This window comes from Protopterus annectens, chromosome 3.part0 (assembly GCF_019279795.1).
Source record: "Protopterus annectens isolate FY-2018-M chromosome 3.part0, PAN1.0, whole genome shotgun sequence".
Classification (NCBI taxonomy): domain Eukaryota; kingdom Metazoa; phylum Chordata; order Ceratodontiformes; family Protopteridae; genus Protopterus; species Protopterus annectens.
The window spans coordinates 1,916,813,717-1,916,838,512 of NC_056731.1; the positions used below are offsets into that span (position 1 = coordinate 1,916,813,717).

The window sequence follows — 24,796 nt, forward strand, 5'->3', positions numbered from 1 at the left end:
AATTTTATTCCACAGCATAGGGAGTCTCTGGGTGACAAATCTATCCCTCCAGCATGTCCTATTTATATCCGTGCTAAGGTTTAAGTCGCTTGCTCTAGTGGATCTGGTAGATTTGGATTTTTTGAGGTGGAGCATGTCCATTAATTCTGGGTTGGACATGGCCTTGTATGTCAGGCACAGGTCACCTCTGAGCAGGCGGTATGCGACTGAATAGAGCTGGAGTTTCTTCAGACTGGCAGCATATGACAGATTTTGGAGTCCCTTTATCCTTTTGGTGAGGAACTTTTGGGGTCTCTCCAATTGCTGCAGGTGTCGGGTGAGATACATCCCGAATGGGGCATTGTACTCGATCATTGGTCTGATAAGTGAAGAGTACAGGGGAACAATGACCTCACTTGATCTGGATGTGAATCCCTTCATGATCAGGTGGGCAATGTAGAAGGTCTTTCTAACCACTTTAGCAATGTGAGTGTCAAAGAAAGGCCACTGTCAACCTGGGTCCCCAGGTCCCTGATAACCTCTTCTGTGCTTAATGGATTGCCACCTATATGGTAGCTTGGGGTTACCTTGTTTTCCCGAAGGGTATGACTATACATTTTTTGGCATTTAACTTCAGGCCATGGCTCTGGCACCAGCTATCAGTTTCCGTGAGACCCCTCTGAAGGATATCTGTGTCCGATGTACTTTCCACTATGGCGCCCAGTTTGCAGTCATCTGCAAACTTTGTCAGCCATAGTCCTACTATGTTTGCCTGTACTTCTGAGAAGTAGATGCCGAACAACAGGGGGCCCAGGACTGAGCCCTGTGGGACACCACTTGTGACTGGCATGGAGTCTGACATGGCGCCAGCAACTCTAACCCTGTGGGTTCTGTCCTTTAGCCAGTTTGCAACCCATCTTGTGACATATGGGTTTACATTTAAGCTGGTAAGTTTCTCTATAATACCCGAGTGGGGTATTGTGTCGAAAGCTTTTGCAAGGCCAAGGTAGGCTGTATGGACTGCCTTTCCCTCATCAATGGCCTTGGTGACTGTTTCGAAGAAGTCGACCAAGTTCAAAAGGCATGATCTGTCCTTGACAAAGCCAAACTGGGTCGGGTGCAATGTCTGCAAGTCTCCTATGTCTTTGTTTATGAGTTCCATTATGATCCTCTCCATAGCTTTGCAGACCAGGCTTGTTAAGCTTATGGGGCGGTAATTACCAGGGTCCGTAGATGCACCGCCTATGTGGAGTGGGACCACAGTTGCCGTACGCCACTCCTTGGGCACGTATCCTGTGGTAAGGCTAAGATTAAACAGCTGCCTTGTATGCAGGTTTAGTTCCTCGTTGAGTTCTTGTAGCACACAGCCGGGGACACCATCCGGTCCCATTGATGCTGTGTTTTTAGCTTTAGAGAGAGCACCTTTCACCTGCGCATTTGAGATGTCTGGGAGGCTACACTCCGCTGGGATAGTTATCTCTCCTTTTGGGGGGGAGGGGTGAAGTTTGCACTGAACCTGTCTGCCAGTATGTTGGCAATGTCTGTGGGTTCAGTGATTTTTGTATCATTTTGGACTAATTCTGAGCATATCTGGGAGTTTCCACCCAGGTTTCTAACATAGCTGAAGAAGGCCTTATGATTGTCTTTTGAATCTATGGCAATTTTTCTCTCAAAGTTGGCCTTGGATGATTTTATGAGTGCTCGTATTTTTTTACTAATAATGATCAAGTGTGTCTTCTCTTTTATGGATTTTGCTCTATCATGTAACAGCTTTCTCCTCTTATTGTAAAGTTTGTTTATGGCTGGGGTCCACCAGACTGGACGTTTGCCCTTGGTGGAAAGAATCTTGGTTTTATTAGGGATTGCCTGATCCATGCAGTCCTGGAGGTGTTCGTAGAAGGCATTTGTAAGGGCTTCGCAGCTTGGGTTGTGGTTTCCACGGGGTCAGGGGCCTTGAAGGATAGCACACCAGTCTTGAGTAGTGTGAAGTTTGCTTTAGAGAAGTTCTTCACTGTGGTCTTTTTGTCTGGGGTGTGGGCGGGATGTGGATTTCCAGTGAGATTAGTTTGTGATCTGATCTCACCAATGAGGGATATACTTCCAGTGTGGAGCATTTTGTCCCCATGTTTGTGATGATGAGATCTAGTATATTTTCCCCTCTTGTGGGAACGGTGACTAGTTGTTCCATGGCATTTGAATTTATGAACTCCAGGAACCTTTGGGCTAGAAAGTTGGGGCTTGAGTAATGTTCCCAGTCTATATTCGGGTAGTTGAAGTCACCCAATATAATGGTGTTTAGAGATACATTTATACCCTCCAGTGTCTTCGGAAAGGCTGTGTGGGGTTCCTGAGTTTGAGAGGGTGGCCTGTAGCATGCTACAAATTGTAGAGCAGTTTTGCCTATGGTTAATTGCACCTGGATGGTTTCTGATGCTTCGTGCGTTGCCACCAACCTGGAGGTGTGGGTATCCTTGATGAATATGGATACACCCCCTCCTTTTGTGGTGTGGTCCGGAACGCATGATATGAGGTAAAACCTGATAGTGCCGGGGTGCTCTCAGGAGCCTTGAACCAGGTTTCAGTCACAGCACAGACATCGATGTTCTCCATACTGAGAAGGGCCTCGAGTGCGTGCATTTTGAGATTTAGACTTCTGGCATTGAGCAGCATTACCCTTAGTTTCTTCCCATTTTTGTTTTCTAGGGTGGTAGGTTTAGAATTTGAGCCTTGCCTAAAAAGGTACTATGGGGTGGCAAGAGCCTTAGCCAATATCCGGAATCCCAGGGGTGACAGGTGCAAGCCATCCCTTGCGAAGCAGCGTGGCTTGTCAAGCATGTCATCCCAGGCAGACAGACACTGGATCCCCTTTGAATGACACCAGAAATTAAGCCAATTGTTAAAGCTGATCATCTTGTCTCTATGTTGTGGCATCATTCTTGGTGAAGGAAGGATACTGCTCAGGGTCAGGGTCATACCTGCCTGGGCTACATAATCAGAGAGCTCCTCTATGTCTCTTTTCATGTAGTCCAGGGAGGCACGTCTCAGGTCGTTCACACCAGCATGGACAATGCCTTAAGGGCTGTGACTGCTTTGCATACTGATTTTGTGGTTTATGTGTTGCCTGTGGTGTGTCATGAGGTGGCAGTTGCTTGGGTGTCTGCTTTGGAGGCCTCTGCTGTTTAGGTAAATTTTTGCTCAGAGCCTCCGGGTATGACTTTGTGCGTTTATGTGTTTGATTCATTGTTGTGATAGCATTATGTGAGACTGGTTTTGTGGTGTGTGTAGTTGCCTTCTCCTCCTGTCTGGTCTTGCCAGTCCTGAGTTGAGAGAGCTCAGCCTCCAGTTTGGCTAAATAGCTGCATCTCTCACAAGTATTTGTGTTATGTGGGAGGAGGAGAGGGTTGTCAGTGTACATGAGGCAATTGTAACATTGCCTCAATATTCCCAAATTCACCAACTGGACAGGAGAGGACGCCAGCATCTGGCCCTTCGACATGCTAGAGAAATTTAGAAGTTAGGGGTGTAACTGAATAAGAGAGGACTCCTGGGGGGGGGGGGTTTGCTAGTGAGGGACTTTGTATAATACAGAAGTGCTAAACCTGAAAAGAAGATGCTTTTAAGACAAGTGCTGAGCTTTTCTTTTTTGAGAATAAAAAAAAAAAAAGCTTTTAGGAACAAGTGCTGCACTTTCTAGTTAAAGGATATACTGTTTAGATGACTAGTAGAGCAGTTCTAAGGGAAAAAATGAAGAACAGACTTTATGGAGCCAGAAAATGTTTAACCTTGTTAAACCAGCGCTGCCCGATGCTGGTCTAGTGGCAACTCCGCTCTAAATCGCGCCAAAGCACTCTAAAGCGTGCTTGATAGCAGGGGCTGGAAAGAGCCAGGAATTGACCCAAAACGGCCAATAAAACTACAGTTTCAAGTCAGTAACCACTCCCACGGGGGGCAGGGAAGCAGCTCAATGTTATTCACCGCTACTGATCAACAGAGAGACTTTCCTTTAGCCCAAGCAAAAATGGCCTCACAGAAACTTACAAAACAGTTCAAGAACAGCAAGCCTGTAACTTGAACTTTTTTAAATCTCAGAAAAGTGGGAAAAAAGCAAGATTTTTTGTTTGTTTTTGTTTTTTCAGAGATAGCAGAGGTTCACAAGTAATGTCAAGTTATAACAGTGCAGTACATGACCCCGCACAAGAGTGCTGGGCCAAAGACAGAAAATATGCAAGTTTTGGGGAAAAAACGATTTTAAAATTAAGTGCAAACAGGAAATTCAATAAACAGCTTTTGGTTGTGCTCTAAATACAGCTACTAATGCAGAAATCAAGTTTAACAAGCCAGAAAATGCTCAAACTAGGCAGCTATGCAAAATCAGATATAAACAGAGGAAAAATACTTAAAATCTCAAAAGTGGCTCCTTTCTTCTCTCAGCGTTTTCTCCTCTTGGTGGGTGCTTCACCAACAGCCAACAAGCCTGAAAAGACGCCAAAACCACGAGGCAACTAGGTTTTAAGAGAGGAAGATGAAGGAGTTTTGGAAATGACCCCTTTTGGCCAATAAAACTACAGTTTCATGTCAGTAACCACTCCCACGGGGGGCAGGGAAGCAGCTCAATGTTATTCACTGCCACTGATCAACAGAGAGACTTTCCTCTAGCCCAAGTAAAATGGCCTCACAGAAACTTACAAAACAGTTCAAGAACAGCAAGCCTGCAACTTGAACTTTTTTAAATCTCAGAAAAGTGGGGAAAAAGAATGAACGAACGGTCATCAAAAGAACACCATCCTCACGGTGAAGCAAGGTGGCGGCAGTATCATACTTTGGGGATGCTTTTCTTCAGCTGGAACTGGGGTTTTAGTCAAGGTGGGAGGAATTATGAACAGTTCCAAATACCTGTCACTTTTGGCCCAAAACCTTCAGGCGTCTGCTAGAACCTGAAGATGAAGAGGAATTTCACCTTTCAACACAACCCTAAGCATGCATCCAAGAATGGTTTCACCAGAAGAAAATTAAAGTTTTGGAATGGCCCAGCCAGAGCCCAGACCTAAATCGAGTAGAAAATCTGTGGGGTGACCTGAAGAGGGCTGTGGACAAGTGATGCTCTCACAATCAGATTTGGAGTGCTTTTGTGAGGAAGAGTGGGTAAATATTGCCAAGTCAAGATATGCCATGCTGATAGGCTCCTACCCAAGAAGACTGAATGCTGTAATTAAATCAAAAGGTGCTTCAACAAAGTATTAGTTTAAGGGTGTGCACACTTATGCAACCAGGATATTGTATGTTTTTTATATTTTCCCCTAACAGATTTGTTTGTTTTTCAATTGAATTTTACAAGTTATAGGTCACGTCAAAGGTGGGAACAGTGTTGAAATGATTTATTGTGGTCTCATTTTTTTAAATTACAAAAACCTGGCATTTTAACATGGGTGTGTAGACCTTTTATATCCACTGTACATATTATATACCACAAAAAGCTGTACATGAAACTTTTATCACATTTACTTTCCATACCGTTTTTGTAATAAAAGGTTTTGAAATTTAGAATTTGATTAAATGTTTTGTTCGTGGTGAGTCTGAAGTTTCAGTGTATGCATTATAATTTTTAACAAAGGACTCTTTAGTTAGAGCAGTTTATTTTTATTCTTATTTTTATTTCTATTCTTATTTTACTTTCCATATGGTAACAGTTATCCTTGTATAACTTACTCATTGCCATTCTTGTATGCAGTCTACAGTCTGTTTAACTTCCCTCTTATCAAATATCCATTTTTTACTGTATACTCCTATATTGCATGTAAGCACTCCTCCTTGCATTTAACTCCCTCTTTACTTACCAAACGGTATCCATTTTTCACTGCACACACTTACGGTGTCATTACTCCCTTTAGTTTTACTTCCTCTGCCTACTTTGTACTCATCTCTTAATGAACAGTTAATTTTTTTCTAGTGGCTTTGAACTGCTCTTTGCATATTGGGGGTGTTAATTTATTAATAACTGGGTCTCTTGTCTGCACCCTTTTGTGACACTTTATTATTAGTTACCTGTCTCACAAAATATGGTTAATTGTATCAACTTGGACTCTTTGCTAAGTTGCTGCTTTGCTGTGGCCATGATATGTTTCCATTTTTTTTCTCAGCATGTGTTCAACTTTACTTGCGTCTGCGATCTAGTCCATTCATTTACTCTAAACAAATAAATGCAGCAACACTGTGTAAATGTAATAATCAGTGAAAAATACTTTTCAAAGTGGTACTCAAACATCACAATTATATAGTGTTTCATTCTGGCAAACCAATTTTAGAATTATAGTGTTTTCGCAGGGCAAAGCAGTCACAGAATTACTGTTTTCAAGATGAGGTATAACACCCCACAGTTCCTTTACTGAGGTTAATATTTATTAATTTATTTATTGGACTGTTTACTTATTGAATATTTGTTAGCTGAGAAGGTCCCATTGATTAGCTGAATGATCTAATACTTGTTAACCTAATAGATAAACTGGTCAAATGGTCATTTAAGGGAATGGCCCAAAAGTCAAATTATCCAAAAGGACGAGACTAAGGCATATACAATGCATGAACTGCCACAATCACTTACAGCATAGACAAACACAAATTTATATAAAAGAAAATCAATATTACCATACTCCCATTTGCAAACATTATACATTACATACATTCTTTGAATAATTATCAGTTCAATAAAGAAAAATATTACCATACTCCCAGTTGTAAACATTATATATATTCTTTTGAATAATCATCAATTCAATATTGCATCACCATCATCTGCTTTTGGCTGTTCCCGTTAGGGGTCGCCACAGGGGATCATCCGTTTGCATTTCTTCCTGTCCTCTGCATCGTGCTCTCACCACATCCATAAACCTCATCTTAGGCCTTTCTCTTTTCCTCTTACCTGGCAGCTCCATCCTTAGCATCCTTTTCCCAATATACCCAGCATCCCTACTCAGCACATGTCCAAACCAACCCAATCTCACCTCTCTTGCTTTGTCTCCAAACTGTCCAACCTGAGCTGACCCTCTAATATACTGATTCCTAATTCTGTTCATCCTAGTCACACCCAGTGCAAATCATAACATCTTTAACTCTGCCACATCCAGCTCGGACTCCTGCCTTTTCGTCAATGCTACAGTCTCCAATCCATATAACATAGCTGGTCTCACTACCCTCTTGTAGACCTTCCCTTTCACTCTTATTGGTACCCGTCTGTCACAAATCACTCCTGACACTCTTCTCCACCCATTCCACCCTGCCTGTACTCTCTTCTTCACCTCTCTTCCACACTCACCATCACTCTGAACTGTTGATCCCAAGTACTTAAACTCATCCACCTTTACCAACTCTACTGCCTGCATCCTCACCATTCCTCTACCCTCCCTCTCATTTACACACACATATTCTTCAATATTGCATAAATTGATTAATTATTGCCTTCTTTTAAACCTCACTTCTCTTGCAAAACATTATTTTGCATATACTGCTCCCATAACTTCCATTTTTGCTATGTAATTTGCTCCTACCTTTTCTCCAGTTCATTTATCTCTGTTACAATATTCAGTACTTACAAAGTCAGTTGGATTAGACATTGAATTCCATTTTCTTGTAATTGCTTTTTTTGGCAACAACAAGAATTAAATATAACAAGGCCTTGCTGTATGTAGGCAATTCAGATCCTCTATCCCAGCACAAAAAAATAATTTCCTTAGTTACACCCATTTGCTCACCCAATATTTCTGACAGAGTACTCTGTAGGGAATTTTTTAAAGTATGCCAACTCATTACCTTCCCAAAATATATGTTCCCATTCACTTTCTTCTTTGCCATCACACATCCAACATTTGCCGTCTACCTAAGGAAAAATTCTTTGGAGTCTGCTTGGGGTATAAAAATACCTATGCAAACACTTCCAATAAAAAATCCTAAATCATCTATACATTATTGCATATTTGGGAGCCACATAGGTGTCCTCCCATTGTTTCCTTGTGAATTACTTACCAAATATCTCTTCCTGAACTTTTCTAACCTCCTCTGATTGATTCCTATAGTTATCATGCATTATTTAATATGCCATTATCCCTTTTGTAACAGTAGCTGCTGTTCTAGATTCAACTTCTACCACAGCAAACCTTTCATTTAGGATTCCCCTATACCTTTATCTTTGCCTATATTCAGATATCAATCCCCAACAGGGAAGGCAGTCTCTAGTTTGTAGTCTAATTGTCTTCTTGGCCTCCAGTCTTGTTACCTTTCCCTCGCTAGTTATTTGCTCTCAATACCGTGGTTCCTTTGCCAGTTTTCTCCAGTAAATTCCAGCCCCCATTGCTTATTCTCTGTACCCTTAACTGCAGTCATCCCTATCAGCAAAATCTCCTTTCTCCATTCTCATGTTGGCTTATTTCTTAGAATACTTTCTGCTACTTTATGGATATAATATTATGTATACCTTTAAATCACCTTAACGATCGGCATCTGCAATCACTCACTCTCCTTATTTCTTGAATTACACCCCCCCCCGGCTTTATCATCAACCCTTTCCACTTTGAATTACAGCTTTCTGTTGTCATGTATATCAGCCTTAACAGTTTAACTCTAAAATATCAATTCAAATCAGGTAAGTAACCTAAACCACCTTGTCCTATTGAATGATCATCTTATCCCACTTGACTCTTTACTAATTACTGTCCACAGCTTCTCCCCTGGTTCATAAAAATGTGCCTGACCTGTACATAAAACTGAAGGGACCAAAAACATTTTCGCTGTTGTATCTTGCTATCCAGCAAAGGATAGGAGAATGGAATGCAAATCTGAAGGCACGTGGGATGAAACCAAGTACAGATAAGATGATGGTAATGGCAGCAAATTGGGGAATTCATAAGAAGCTGCGAGGGTCTATATTATATTCTCGAAAGCCAATAATGTCGAATCTGACATTATCAACAAGAGAATATCGAACACTCAGAATCTCGGAGCGTGTAAACAGAAATCTCCGTAAGGGGAGATTTCCATTTACTGCAATGTAGTGCGGTCTCGGAGTTGGTATATTTAAGTAGTGGGGGGGTGTGGTGGCACAGGGGTGCTTGCCCCCCTGCTTAAACACGTTAGGGTACTTTTTTTCTTTTCTTTTTTTTTTTTTTGTCTTTTTATAAGGTCAGTGTTTGAAGACATCAACTATATGGTGTCGACCATATGTTGTTCGAGGTTTTCAAACGTCGATCTTATAATATAGACCCAGTTGAGAATAGAAATAAAAGGGAAGATAGTGGAACATATAAACATCTTCAAGTATCTCGGAGGGGTAGTTGAGGAGAAGGGTAGTCTAAATGAAGAGGTCAAAGCTAGAAGAGGGGCTGCAGCCAACTGGCATAGAGTATCAGGTGTAGTCTATGACAGAAGAATGCCATAGAAGCTGAAAAGCAAGGTGTACAAGACAGTGGTGCGACCAGTACTACTATATGGTACAGAAACTTGGGCAGTAAAGGCAGAACAGCTGAAGAAGCTAAAGATGATGACAATGAAGTGCCTGAGAAAGGTGGTAGGATGCAAAGTGTGGGACAGATGAAGAAATGAGGGCATAAGAGCAGAAGTAAAAGTAGCTCCAACTGTAGGAAAGATCAAAGAAAACAGATTACGTTGGTCTGGGCGCATGTGTAGAAAAGGAAAAGACAATCTGGTGAGGAAGATTTGGGGCAGACAGGGAGAAGGTAAGAGGGAAGCAAGGACCTCCAGCAAAGAGATAGATGGATTATGTGAAAGGAGATCTGCCACAATCAGGCATGAGTGTTGAAGGCAGGGGTGTGGTACTGAAATCGAGAGACGTGGCAACAGTTAACACGATACCACAACCTCATTTAGAAAAATGGGAAAAAGGGGGCTGATAATGATGATCTTGCTATCCATATCCAAAAACAAGAGCTTCCAGTTTCTCAGTTTTTATGTGATCTTTTGCTTAGTCTCTTCCCACATATTCTCGATGACCATAACAGAACCCTTTTTAATCCATCCTCCTGAATACTTCATTTTATCATGTCTCCATAAATATGGCTATTGCTGAATTAATTCACGTGTGGTTACATAGTTTACAGCTATAACCTTTGTTTTACCTTCATTAGTTTTATATCCCCAAAAGACTTGAAACTGTTTCAAAATATTCCATTTTTATCAGGTACAAAACAATATCAGCAGCAAACTAGAGCCAGCTTTTCTTGAATACAATACCAATTATATCCTTGAATTGGAGTCCCTTATTTCTTTTGCCAGTGGCTCTAAATATAATGCAAATAAAGAGGAAAGAGAGCAGCCCTGCCTGGTTCTTCTGTTCCAATACAACCTATCAGAGAGGAACCCTCCCTCTTTAATTTTTGCCTCCGATCCCTCATACAATAATAAGGTTAATTAGAAAGGGTTTATCAGGAAATGCAGGTCTTTCCACTGCTGTAGTCATAAAATCAGAGCTTACCCTGTTGAATGCTTTTCGCATTAACTCCCACCACCAACACAGTATTTTCTTGCATTCTGCTTCCCTCTGGATCAGTATCATTCTATTAAGGTCGTCAAATGTTTGTCTCCCTTCGACTAAACCGCATTGCTCCAGATCTATCAATTTTGACAACACCTTTACCATTTTTAAGCTACTGCAGATAGAAGCACTTTACATTCATGGTTTAAAATTGAAATAGGCCTATATGAAGCTGCATGGGATGGGTCTTTCCCCATCTACAGGTATTACAGCCACCACAGCTTTCTTTCAGGATGTTGGTGCTTCCTCTCCTTTTAAGATACCGTTAAACAAAACCTTCCAGAACTGTATCACTTTCTTCCCTCCTAGCTTTCAAACTTCCACCGGAAAACCATCTATTCATGGAGACTTTCCTGCAGATTTAGTATATATTACAGTTTTTATCTCATCTTATTCTATCTTAACTGTTAGTTCTTGAGTCTCAACTATCTCTAAGCTTGGCATACTTAAGGCTTCTATAAATATTTCCATGTGTGCTCTTTCTTGGCTTTTAAGCACCTTTTTGATGTTGTTACTACCAAGTCTTATGCGCCGCAAGTTTGAAAAGGTACAATGATTCTTATTACCAGAACCATTCTGTTGGACAAAAATGATCTATTCAGAAAGGCTCCAGGAGCTCTCATTATATTCCTAGTTTTATAGGTCACTCAGAGATAGCTGCTGCCTGGTCCATACGACAATGCCTGATCCTGTTACTTCCACTATGAATGATCAGCAGAAAATCAGCTAAAAGTAAAGTCACTAATCACAAATAACCCAACACACCTTCCCAAAACAAAACTTAAAAATCATACTTCTTTACCCAGCCCAATATCACAGAGGTCAGTAACTCCATCTGCACCACAGAAAATCCAAGACTGAGAACGGATATTGTCAACAAGAAGAGAAGAGCTGGACGAGGGGGAAGGATGAGGAGGCCAGCTGCCATATACTTGGAGGGAGGAAGATGAGAGGTGAAAAACTGGATGCCTGGGTGACCTCTGGTGGTGACCAGGAGCCACACAGGAAATCCTAGCTTTAATACTGGGGACCACAACAACTTCCAGATATCGCAGTATCATTTTACTAGCCACCTCCACAGCAAGAGCAACTGACTATCCTTCACAACTATGAGCATTTCCAGGGTCTGCACTCACTTCTCTGCGTCAGATCTCTGAGGTTGATTTCCTAAAGAGTTGAGGCCTACCCATGAAGGATTACATCCATGGTACTTGGAAAGGAACAGCTACGGAATTTGGGGGTGGGCGACAGCACAAGCCAGGGAGAACAGCTGAAGGTTGTGCTGAGTCAGGAGGGGGTCAAAAAAAGATGATGCCAGTAAAATTGTGTTTTTTCAGGGGGACAAGATGCCTCGGTACCCTCCATGTGGGAGATCTGACCCCTCCTGATCTTACAGCTGAAGGTTGTGCTGAGTCAGTAGGGGGTCAAAAAAAGATGATGCCAGTAAAATTGTGTTTTTTCAGGGGGACAAGATGCCTTGGTCCCCTCCATGTGGGAGATTTGACCCCTCCTGATCTTTACTTAAATATACATCAGTGGGTGCATATCCATGGTTATCAAAGTCTTTTGGCTTTTCCTGGTTAGGGGTCACCACACCAAGACTCCAGTCCGCTCATGATTTGCAGTGGATTTTACAGAGCCAAGTTGCCAGCCCGACGCCCAACATTCAACAAAGGCACGCCCACTCACACTCACACCTACCTGCATGTCTTTAACGTCACTGCACCGTGGGGAGGACATGCAGACTCCACACAGAAGGCGCTCCAGCCGAGAATCGAACGGGAGAACCTCTTGCTGTGAGGCGGCAATGCTAACTGCTACACCACTGCAGCAATATCCATGGTTATCAGAAAAATGTCCTGAATGAGCAAACAATGCAAACAAAACAGGAACAGGATCAGGAGTTAGCCCTCAACAAGGCACATACAGCGGACGTCAAATCTGTTTCTATTTGAAAGTCTATACCTGTATCACAGACTGGGAAGCCTAATATTGTAAATAAATATCAATAACAAAACTGCAACACTGAAATACAGGTTTGCTTAACTGTTTATGTCAGCAGCGCTTCAGTTTATAAAAAGATAAAAACAGTAATGATGATAATAAAAACTGAAGAAATATGAAGGGTTATTAGTATCACAGACTAACATCCACAGACTCAGATCTGAATTGCACCAGTGTAATGTGTATAAATGCCATGTTTAGTTCAATAATTTAACTTGCAGATCTCCATCACAATCTTTTACCCCCCCCCCCCCCCAAAAAAAAAGTAATGTATGAACAACTATAACATGACTATGGTTATTAGCATTCAGCCAGCAAAGGATAAAAAATAAATTACTATCCTAGTATTTTCCGTATTCAGTTACAGAGGACAGAACTACACCAAGCATATTTCATACCACATAATTATTTTCCAGATAACAATACACAAGACTCTATCCACTGCATTGAACAAAGGACTTTCCTTGCTAATGAGCTCAGTACTAGCTTTAATGCTAAAAGCCTTCATGTAAAAGGTTAACTGGAATTCATAGTAAACTTCCTCAGTTCAAAGACCCTTGTTCTAACCAATCTGATGAACTAGCATGCAGAAATAAATAACAAGTAAAATATAAATAACTTCTCTACTGTGAATTTTATACGAGTCTTCAACAGTTAACTATTACACTACGGCCAGCAGTTGCCTTAAAGGATTAAGAAACGGTTAACGAGCTGTTTTCTGGGGTCCAGTGGTGTAAGGTTTGATTCCCCTCAGCTTGCATTGTCTAACTTTGTAACTCTAAGCAAGTCTCTTAACCAAACACTGTTTCTGGTCCGAGTTACCGTACCCCGGAATACAAAAAATAAAATCACTAGGTAGTAAATCAAACCAGACTATACTCTATTTTGTTTTATCCAGACTGCACTCAAAACAGCTACACAGTAATATTTTGAAAATAAAACACCTGACAGTTTAAGCTACTACTACCTGAGAGTTTGCTTTTTAGCTTTTAAACAATAGTAAGCTATATTTCTGCCAGCATTTTTACCTCCTTATATCACAAGCTTATACCGCTTAAAAACGTTAAATATATTCAGAGTACATTACTTAAAAGGAGTAAGGAGTCCACTATGCCTGTCTCTTCTCTAAAACCATAAGCACCGACTTGCAAATTAATTATTGAGGTTGCAATACTACTACAGTCCAAAGTACAAGCTACAGTTTGAACGGATTTGTTAAACAGCACTACACGCTTATTATTTCTTGCAGCCCTGTTCTTGCACATTCTCTACAGAAAGGCATCAACATCAGTGAACTACTAATTCCAAACATCCCATACATACATTTTGCTTGCCTACTACTCACTTGATGTTCAGGAAATCAGAAAACTACTCAGCCAGAGTCTTCGCCAAAACTTTACTGGCTCGTTTCTTAGACTGCATTTCTGCCTCGGACCGAAGCTGAAATACTGTCACTCACTTGGGTAATCACCTCCCTTTTTTGTGATATCACTCGCAACGTCCTAGCAATCCCACCCACAATATTAAGTCACTTAGAAATGCCTCCAAACTTGTATTCCAGTGCTGTTTCGGTTCCCTGTGGCATAAGATACTGAGTGCTTTGGTTCCCCGCTCACATGGTGCTCCTTACTTTTTCTGCATTTTTTTTTTTTTTAGGTAAGTATTTCGTAAGGCAGTAAATTCAAAAAGTTTTCAAAAGTGTGCTCTTTCCTTGATGCTAGACAATTCCAGTAAGTCCCTAACTGCCGGCACCTAACACATTTCACTTTTCAGACTTAATTCTTGGGTAACTCACCTATCAATCGCACCCGTTTAATGACGACCGGTAAAATGTAAAAATGTGGCAATTATACCAAATGTGGACAGCAGCAAGGTTTGTGGACAGCACCCCCAACCTGTTCGGAAAAAAAGCGTTTGTGTGTGTGAGTGTTTCTGTTTGTGAATGCAGAAGAGAGTGTGTATGTGTGTATGAGAGAGACTGATTAGTGTTTGAGAGAACGAACGGTGCGTGCATGAAAGCAGATTGTATGTGTTTGTGAATGTTGTGAAAACGAACGGTGCGTGCATGAAAGCAGATTGTGTGCGTTTGTGAATGCAGAAGAGAGTGTGTATGTGTGTATGAGAGACTGATTAGTGTTTGAGAGAACGAACGGTGCGTGCATGAAAGCAGATTGTATGTGTTTGTGAATGTTGTGAAAACGAACGGTGCGTGCATGAAAGCAGATTGTATGTGTTTGTGAATGTTGTGAAAACGAACGGTGCGTGCATGAAAGCAGATTGTATGTGTTTGTGAATGTTGTGAAAACGAACGGTGCGTGCATGAAAGCAGATTGTGTGCGTTTGTGAATGCAGAAGAGAGTGTGTATGTGTGTATGAGAGACTGATTAGTGTTTGAGAGAACGAACGGTGCGTGCATGAAAGCAGATTGTATGTGTTTGTGAATGTTGTGAAAACGAACGGTGCGTGCATGAAAGCAGATTGTATGTGTTTGTGAATGCAGAAGAGAGTGTGTATGTGTGTATGAGAGAGAGTGTTTGAGAGAACGAATGGTGCGTGCATGAAAGCAGATTGTGTGCGTTTGTGAATGCAGAAGAGACTGTGTGTGTGTGTGTATGAAAAGAGAGAAAGTGAACAGTGCGTGACAGAAAACGGTTAGTGCATGAAGTCAGATTGTATGTGTGTATGAGTGCAGAAGATTGTGTTTTGTACGAGTGTGAACAGTGCAATTTCATTTTTATTACAAGACTTTCTCAGATCTAAACATTTTTGGTGCAAACACAGCCTTTAAATATGTTGATTAACAAGGCATCAGGTTGCACATAGATAGCCTCTAAATTGGCAAGACCATCTATTACCTACATTGTTTTCTCCCTTATCAAACCTGCCCAGTGGCTCTACTACCTTACCCTTTTGACTCATTGATTCCTTGGGGTGCAACAACCTGGCATCCCCAAGCTATACAAGAATTCCACAACCCATTCATTCCTGCTTGGGTAGTTCCTCATAAGCACATTCATTCCTCTCATGGTAAGAATCCACTGGTAAGAACTGGGAGAACAATCAGGTCCTGTAAGGTGGCCTACTCCCCCTTCCCCCAAGAAGTATCCCCTCCACCCTTGCAACAGCTCCACAAACAATGGAGCTGTTGCTGGCCTCAGGAAGTGTGCCCTATACATGCATATGCACACAGGCAGCACATTCTCACAGTCTCATGTTCCATCATCCTCATCCCACCCTCCATGGCCAGCTTCTAGAGGCACCTGATCCTCTAAATGAACTCAGGTTGCCTGTGTTGTAATCAGGACTTTATCCCTCCATGGCTAAATGTAGCTGTATGTTTAATATCTCTTAAGAATGTATTACATTGTAAACGTTTGTCAAAGGTTCTACAATTATCATTAACTACATATGTCACAATATTGTCTTTTGTTTTTGGCAAATGTCATGGCTAAAAAGGATCTTCAAACCAGTTCACTTATCTGGTTAACAAATGATAGATGAATGAAAAATCTTGATAACTGGCTCCTAACTACATCAGTGATGGAAGGTCTAGTCTCAGCACAGGAGTTCTTGTAGCAGCTATTCCAGTCCCTGTGCGTAACACTGAACATTACAAAGTCTTAGAAACAGGCATGGCAGACTCTTGCTTTTTTTTTTTTCACCCCCCCCCCCCCCCCGGGACTTCACCCAGTGGCTCTTCTGCAGTACTCAGTCATCCCATTTCTTCTCAGGGTATGAAAACAGAACCTCACTTTTATCACTTGAGATGCTTTTGCAAAAAAAGCCTACCACTGGGTCATACTCATCCTCTGCAGGGGACAGTCTCCCAGATTCTTTATTCGGATTTAATTTTGGTGGACATTTATCTAAAATTACTATTCTTTATATCAGCAATTATTTTTTGATTCCTCACCACCAGATACCACATGGTACTGTTACAACGCACTCTGAGAATTCAGTGGTCTCAAGCTTCAAGTCTACTAACACTCGGACAGGAATCTCCAAAGCCAGAAAGGATTGTCTGCATTGGTTGTTATCAATTCCAAATCCTTCTCTGAGCAGTCTCTTTCATCTTCATACTCCAGCAATGACTGTCACCACTGATGTGTCATCCCTGGAGTGTGGGGGGCAGTGTCAAATGCAGACAGTCTATGATGTCTGGTTGCAAGTGGAGGACAGTGAGCACATCAGTATCGAGAAAATGAGGACTGTCTTCCTCACTTTGCAGGTTTCTCAAGATGCCCTCCCTAACAGTGCAGTTACCATTCACTCTGGCAATTTGGCAATGGTGTAGCATATAAACCAGTACGGGATCTTTCACTCTTATCCTGTATATCAAAAAATGATGAGAATGTGGGACTGGGCTATGTCTTTTTTTTTTTTTTCAAACACTTATAATGAATTATCACTTGTGACATAGACACATTTACATTCATAAAAAAGTAATCAAACTATAGTGACATAAACATTATACTTCACATATATTACTGTATATCATATAACCTAAGCAATATTACATAAATTATTAAATTCCTGCTTTTTTTAACAAGAAACCTCTTTATTGAGCCATCAGTTACTACATAGGCAAGCATACCTTTAAATAAATGAAAACAAACCACGCCAACACAATCCTAATTGCAAGCGTTTTACATCACAAACCATATTGGCACACTCACAGTTGTAAACACTGTACATCCCATTTTTTCCTATGTAGTTTGTTCCTACCCTTTTCTAAAGATCCCAATTCCAGTTGCTTTACCTCTGTTAGTGTATTCACTGCTTCCAGTATAGTTGATTTTGATTTTGATTTCCATTTTCTAGTAATTGGTTCTTTTGGCAGCCACCATTATTAGACACAGCAAGGCCTCACCTTGTCTAGGCAATTCCAATTTTCTATCATAGCTCAGAAAAATCATCTTCCTTATCAGACCAATCTGCCCACCTAGCATCTCCGACCGTCCATCCCGCAGGGAATCCTTAAAGTCTGCCAACTCACCATACTCGCAGAAAATATGTTTCCAATTACCTCTTTCTTCCCCTTCACACCTATTTCCCCTGACTATGCTAGGATTTGGTAGTGTAACACTGTACTACTGTAAATACAGCTCTTAAGTGGAAGTAACAGTCAGCTGTCTGTCAGGTGCCAGGATCTGCCACATAACACACACACTCAGGTCACTCCACAACAAGTACAAGTATGACTCTGTCATTGTCCATGTGGGTGTGAATGACCTGAGATGTACCTCTCTGGATTACATGAAAATGGACATGTAGGACCTCTCGGATTATGTGGCCCAGCCAGGTATGACCCTAGCCCTGAACAGCATCCTACCATCACCCAGAATGATACCGCAGTACAAGCAGAAAATTATTGACTTTATTAATTAGCTAAGTTTCTGGTGTCATTCTAAGGTGATCCAGTATCTGTCTGCTTGGGAGGACATAATTGACAGACCTCAATGTTTGCCAGAGATGGCTTGCATCTGTCACCCCCAGGTTTTCGAATACTGGCTAAGGCTTTTGCCACCCCTATAGTGCCTTATTTAGGATGTGCTCCAAAGATCAAATTACCACTGTAACAGCTATAAATAAATGCAATCTGAAAGTCATACTGCTCAATGATAGGAGTCTAAATCTCAGGATGCACTTGCTTGAAGCCTTCCTCAAAATGGAGAACATCAACATCCATGCTGTAACGGAGACCTGGTTTAAATCAGCAGAAAGCATCCCTGTGCTACCAGGCTATAACTCTTTCCACACTTTTAGGAGCCAGAACTTGGACTGAAGCTCCAAAGATGGTGGTGTTTCCATGCACATTAATGATATGCACTCCTCCAGACTAGTAGCCCAGTATAATGCATCTGAGATACTTCAGGTACAACTAAGATTGGGCAAGACAGCGATTCAGGTTGTAGCCTGCTATAGGTCCCCAACCATGTCCCAAGACTCTCACTCCACATTCCTAAGCACCCTGGAAAATACTAGGGTCCAACCCAACAATACTGGGTGACTTTAACTATCCCTCAATTAACTGGGACAAATATTCATGCACCAATACACTTGCCCAACATTTCCTGGAATTCATTAATTCCAATGCCCTGGATCAGCTCATTCTTAGTCCCAACATTTGGGCGCAACATCCTTGACCTGGTTATTACCAACATGGTGGATTTTTGCTCTACACTAATAGTCAATTGCTCCCTGGGTAGATCCGACCGCAAACTAATCACCATGGAAATCCACACCCCCCCACAAAAATAACCACCATGAAAAACTTCTCTAAAGCTAACTTTGGGCTCCTAAAAACAGAGATGTATAACTTCACTGCACCCATGCAAATGGAGAATAGTTGCATGACTGCCAAATCATACACCAATGCACTGTATGGACACGTACATAAATGCATGGAACTAGCCATACTCAACAGAACCAAGATGCTCTCCTCCAAAAAAGGAAGCCGATCTGGTGGTCTCCTGCCATTAACAAACTCTACAACTGAAGCAAGAAACTGTTGCAGAAAATAGATGAAGTCCCAAGACTGGAAAACTCCCTCATTAGCCTTAACAAAAAGTTGAGATCCCTCATAAAATCCTCTAAAGCTAGCTATGAAGGCAGAATTGCAGCAAATACTAAAGAAAACTGCAAGACATTCTATAGCTATGTCAAGAAGCTCTATGACAATACCCAGATTTGCTATGAGTTACTGCACAATGATAACTCCTATACTAAGCCAACAGATATTGCCAACATACTGGCCAACAGATTCAGTGCCTTCTTTAACCCTCTCTGCCCTCCTTAAGGGCCAATCACAATACTGGAAGAATGCCAGGCACTCAGCATTACTGTTGCACAGGTTAAGGCTGCATTGTCCAAGCTTCAATGGAACCAGACAACATCCCTTGTTGTGTTCTAACTACAAAGTGAACTGGCACCACACCTGTGTGCCCTGTTCAATCACAGCCTCATCTCAGGCTTTGACTCTTCCAAATGGTGCACTGCTACAACCATACCTCTCCATAAAGGGGGAGTGACTATAGACCCTGGGAACACACTCCCCATTAGCCTGAAGTGTGTGATATGTAAGGCTATGGAGCGCATCATCATGGACCTAAATAATAAGGATATATGCAATCTCCAAACTCTGGACCCAATGCAGTTTGGTGTTGTGAAGGGCATATCATGCCTGCTCAACATGGTGGACTTCTTTGATTCAGTCACTAGAGCTGTGGATGAGGGCAAGGTGGTCCATACAGCCTACCTTGATCTGGCTAAGGCATTTGATACCATTTCCCACTCAGGAATTATAGATAGACTCACCAAACTAGGCATCAACCCCTATACCACTAGATGGGTTGCAAATTGCCTCACTGATTCCACATTGTGAAAGTGCTGACCAGTCATGAGTGGAGTCTCACAAGGATTGGTCCTGGGTCCTCTCCTGTTTGGCATCTACTTCTCAGAAGTCCAGGCCAACATAGGGAGACTCTCTGGCTGACCAAGTTCACAGATGATTGCAAGATGGGAGCCATCATTAACTCTCCGAGTGATGTAGACATTCTTCAGAAAGGCCTCACTGAGACAAACAACTGGTGCTAAAGCCATGGCCTTAAGCTCAATGCCAAAAAATGCATTGTCATCCCCTTTGGGAAAAACTCAGTTCCCACAAATTACCACATTGATGGTAGTCCAATAAGCACTGAAGGCATTATAAGAGATCTGGGGAAACAGGTTGACAGTAACCTCTCCTTCGACCACCACACTGCCACTGTGGTCAGAAAGTTCTTCTATGTGGCACATCTCATTACCAAGGTTTATCCATCCAGAAGAAAGAGGTTATCATCTCTCTCTACTCTTCCCTCATTAGGCCAATTATCAAGTACAATGCCCCATTTGGCATGTAACTCACTAGTCACCTGCAACAGCTGGAGAGGCCAGAAAAGTACAGGGGCGGCTGGTGGCATCGGACTGCCGGACTGCAGCCCCCTCAGCTAGACAGCTGCCTAGTTGTTTAGAAGTTTATTTTGTTTTTTTAATGTAAAAAAAAAATCTTTTTTTCCACTTTAAATTTCGAGTCCGCGACTCGAAAGTACGCGCATGCGCATTGCGCACTTCAATCGCAACAGCGTTTTTTTTTTTTTTTTTAAATTCTTGCAATGTTTTCATTGCAGCCCGGAGGAGCAAAGAAGGCATTATTGTGATGCCCAGAAGTCTATGCGGTTGAGACACAAACCGCATAGATATGGAAGGGGCTCGGACTGCGACGTCCACAGGCACGTCATGACGTGCTTGCTGGGCAAATGCTGCTCATTGGATGTCGCTCTCTTCCCGGGCTTTATGTGTTGGGAAAAGAGCGAGAATCAGTCAGTCAGTTGTCGGTCGGCTAGTTTGTGGAATATTTTTTTTTTGGTTTTGGAATTCGATTGGAATCAGACGTGATTTTGGGTGTGCTACGAGAGAAGGTCGAAGGAAGAAGAACAGAAGAACAAGAAAAAAGAAAGAAAAGAAGAAAAGAACAAGGTGCAGCAGCAGAATTAAAGTAAGTATACAGGGAATGAGTTAACATTGCTGAAGAATGGCTGTCCACATCTCTCCAGCCACTTCTAGTGAGCCTCTATCCTTGTCATTCATTATGCTGGTGAACTCAGGTCTTCATACCTGCATAGAGTATTTTGGTGAGGTTTTAGCAGCTTATGATAATATATTGTTTTTACTGCACATCCAGCTTTCTGCTAGACATCACTGATGCTTTCACAAAGTTTTTATTTATCTTCAGATCATTTCATAAGATTACATTCAGGTCACTTTCCACTTTTATTGCTGTTACAGTACTCTACTCACTAACTTATTTGCTCCTTTCCTCAGTTTTCACTTCCCGTGCTTCACTTTGTATTCAGTATTGCTAAGATTGTTTCAACCTATTCTATACCTTCCCTTATATCAACAATGCTGTGTAACTGTGCAAGTATCTGCAAAAATATTTTCTTTTTCTTTAATTTTAATGACACTGAAGATGACTAACCTCATGCTAACCCCTGTAGTACCCCAGTGATTACCATCATTTATCCGACTGAATTTGATTTACTTTATTACTCATTGCCACGTTGTGTTGCTAATGTTTATTCTTGTTACCAGTATAGATCCCATCATATAACAAGGCCTTGCTAAGATGTAAACCAGCTGCATTCCCTGTCCATTTCTAGTTTAATACACTGGTTTACCCACTCATAGTACTAAAAATGTTTGCCATCACCTTTGTGTTGTGAAGCCATGAGAGGGCAGTTTGACTCAGTTTTAGAGTACAGTTCAGTGAGGAGCTTTTGGTGGGATACAGTGTGAAATGCCTTGGACATGTCTAAGAAGATGGAAATACTAGTTGTCCATTATTTTTGAGTTTGTTGATTTTGTTAGTGAAACTAGGGTGGTAGTGGTACTGTGATAGGGCTGGAAGCCATGTTGTGTTCTGATTAGTAGGTTATTGCATAGCAGGCAATTCATGAGTTGTATGTGTGTACATCTTTTTTAGAATTTTAGATAGTGGAGACAGTATTGGTATTGGTCTATAGCTGGAGAGTTTGGTGCAGGTTCCACCCTTATGTAGTGGGATGATGTAGGTTTTTTTTCATAGTTTAGGCACACATTGTTCTGTGATAGATTGGTTGATCAAAATAGAGACAGGATAAGAGATGGCGTTGGCTGCCATTTTCATATATTCAGTAGGTAATTTATCATCTGCAAGGGCAGTGGGTTTAAGCTTGTTGAGCATTTTTTTATGGTATTGATTTGGACAGAGTTGAGGAAGAAGGCATTGGTGGTTTCCTCAGCTTCTTTAGGTATAGATAGGGGAGTATTGCTATTCTTGGCTAGTGCTAGTATGGTGTAGACAAAATATGTATTAAACTGGGTAGCTACACTGTCTGTAGTATTTGTAGTTGTAGGGGCTGGAGGTGAGGGTTTTCCAGGTTGTAATAGTTGTTTTATGGCAGTCCAGAATTTCTGTGGGTTGTGTTGATGCTCTGTTATATGATGATATAGTATGTTTTCTTATTCTTGATCTGACTTTTGGCTTTTCTTAGTTGCTGGTAATAATCTAGGGTGGCCTGTTTTTTTATTGGCTTGATATTGTGCCCAAACGTCTCTAAGCTTGAGTAACTATTTGGTGTCTTTTGTTAAGCATGGTGCATAGCTTGATTTTTACCCTGACATTTCTAGAAGGTGCTAGGCTATTTAGCATGTCTAGTAATTTGTTGTTAAAGTATTGTACGGCAGAACCTAGATGGAGTACTTTTAGTGGGGACCAGTCACAATGCTGGAGGATGGATGTAAAAGTGTGGGATGAGAATTTTTTTTGTTTTGAATTTGTCTGTATATAATATTTTTTGGGGAATGCAGACATCTAAGAAGGTAGGTAGGTAGCTGGTTGCTGACACTATCAGGTAGGCAGCCAGTGAGGGTTTGTTGGTTAGAATCCAGTCTAGTATTGACTATTACTGGTTTTGTCTATTCTAGTTGGGGATTGTATTAGCTGGGAGAATCTGTGCAGGTTAACAAAGTTTGAGTTATCTGAGGTACAAGTTAACCAGTCAGTATTGAAGTCCTTCATTATTATTGTTTCCTGATTAAATGTTAGGGACGTCCAATGTAGGAAGTCTTTAATTACTGGGAGGTTGTTACCAGGAGGGATGTAAATTGCTATAAAGGTGTAATGCATTTATTGGAATTAACTATGAGACATGTAATTAATATTTTGGCCTTGTTTAGTCCTGGAGGGACTAGTTCTAAGCATTCTAGTTTGAGTGTATTTTTATAAAGCATGTTTATGCCTCCACCGTGGTTGTGGATTCTGCCCAGTCTCTGGATGTTATAGCTTGGAGTTAAAATTTCATCTTTCTTTATCTGAGGTTTAAGCCAGGTTTCAATTAAGACTACTATATCAGGGGAGTAGTGTGAGAGATATGCATGAAATGTGTGTATTTTGTTTAGTAAACTCCTAATATTCATATATGCATGTTATTTTAATGAGTCACAGTCCTCTGACAATCTGCAGTAAGAAGTGCCCATAATCTGGTAACATGGGTCTGTACTCGTTAATGCTGGTATATCAAAGCTCCATTCCCTGATATTTAAACCTGCCCCGTACAAGCTGTCTGAGTGGAGGTTGTTTGCTCTTTACCTGCGTACATTTTCCTTGGTCCTTTTCATTCTTTTAGCATCTCAAAGAGATTAACTTAATCAGCAGTAATATCATTGATGTACTGGTGAGCTTTGTTAAGACATTGACTGAAAGTTTTCAGTGTCATCTAGCTGCATGGCCACCAGCCGCCAGGAAAGAAGGCCTACCTCTGCACTCTCATTGCTCCGTTTGCTGAACACATGAAGGTCAGGAACTCGTCAAGGTGAGTTTCACTGCAGTGTATTGTATTGTGCCAGCCGGTGCAATTTTTTGAGGTCTTTCCCTTGTTCTTCTCTGTGTTGAGATTGTGACCTTAGTATACATAATTTCAGGAGGTGTGTGAAGCTTGCTTGTTTTTTGGGTTTTTCAGCTCACCTTTTTTGCTAAGTAATTTGCGATAATGGTAAAACAAAGACTTTTTGTTCACAGTCTCCTAGCTAAGGATAGCCTACAGAGTCTATAGTCTTGTTTCCTGATTTGATAGCTGTAAGAGTAACTATGGTTGTATATATACAATAGTCATTCATTTAATTAAAATGGTGTGATAAGAGAGTGAAGATGTACACCAAAGGTATATTTACTTGGTCTGAGTACATATATGTGCATGTTGAAAGCTCCACAGGATAATATACTTGATGATGGGTTATTTTAGCAGAAGAGTAAAGGGTAAGTTAAGTGCACCTAAAAGGGTACCTTCTTAATGATGGCATGATGACAAAATGAACTCAGTATGGTTTCACTTTATGGATACCACGCTTTTGGTTGTTTAGTATCCTTAATGATTGTGGAAAGGAAGTGATATCATAGTTGATGGCAGAAATGCAGAGTGAGAGAGTGCTTGAACTTGCAAAATCTTTAGTCAAGTCTGTTTTAAGTCCTGACACAGAAGAGGTAAGACATTATTTAAAGCATTAACACTTATGTTTAGAAGGAGCATTTTCCTTAAGAAAGATTAGGTAAGGAATGATGAATAAGAAACTGTTTCATTTACCTAAAGTACAGTTGTTTTTATTTTAGGCACTTGCATTACTGGCATTGTCACATTAAGAGTGGGAGTTAAGCAGACAGACCCATGCATAAGGCAAAAATGACATTTAGTACACACG

At 41.2% G+C, this 24,796-nt stretch overlaps 1 protein-coding gene across 2 annotated transcripts in view; it reads right to left on the reverse strand.

Annotated features, from left to right (window-relative positions):
- LOC122797179 (D-threo-3-hydroxyaspartate dehydratase-like) overlaps positions 1-13,993 on the reverse strand; it is a 1,365,126-nt gene extending 1,351,133 nt beyond the window's left edge. For both annotated transcript variants that reach the window (XM_044065998.1, XM_044066000.1), the window contains exon 1: positions 13,866-13,993. The gene's annotated coding sequence lies outside the window, so the exon portion shown is untranslated. The remainder of the gene's footprint in view (positions 1-13,865) is intronic.
- Positions 13,994-24,796: the final 10,803 nt, after the last annotated feature.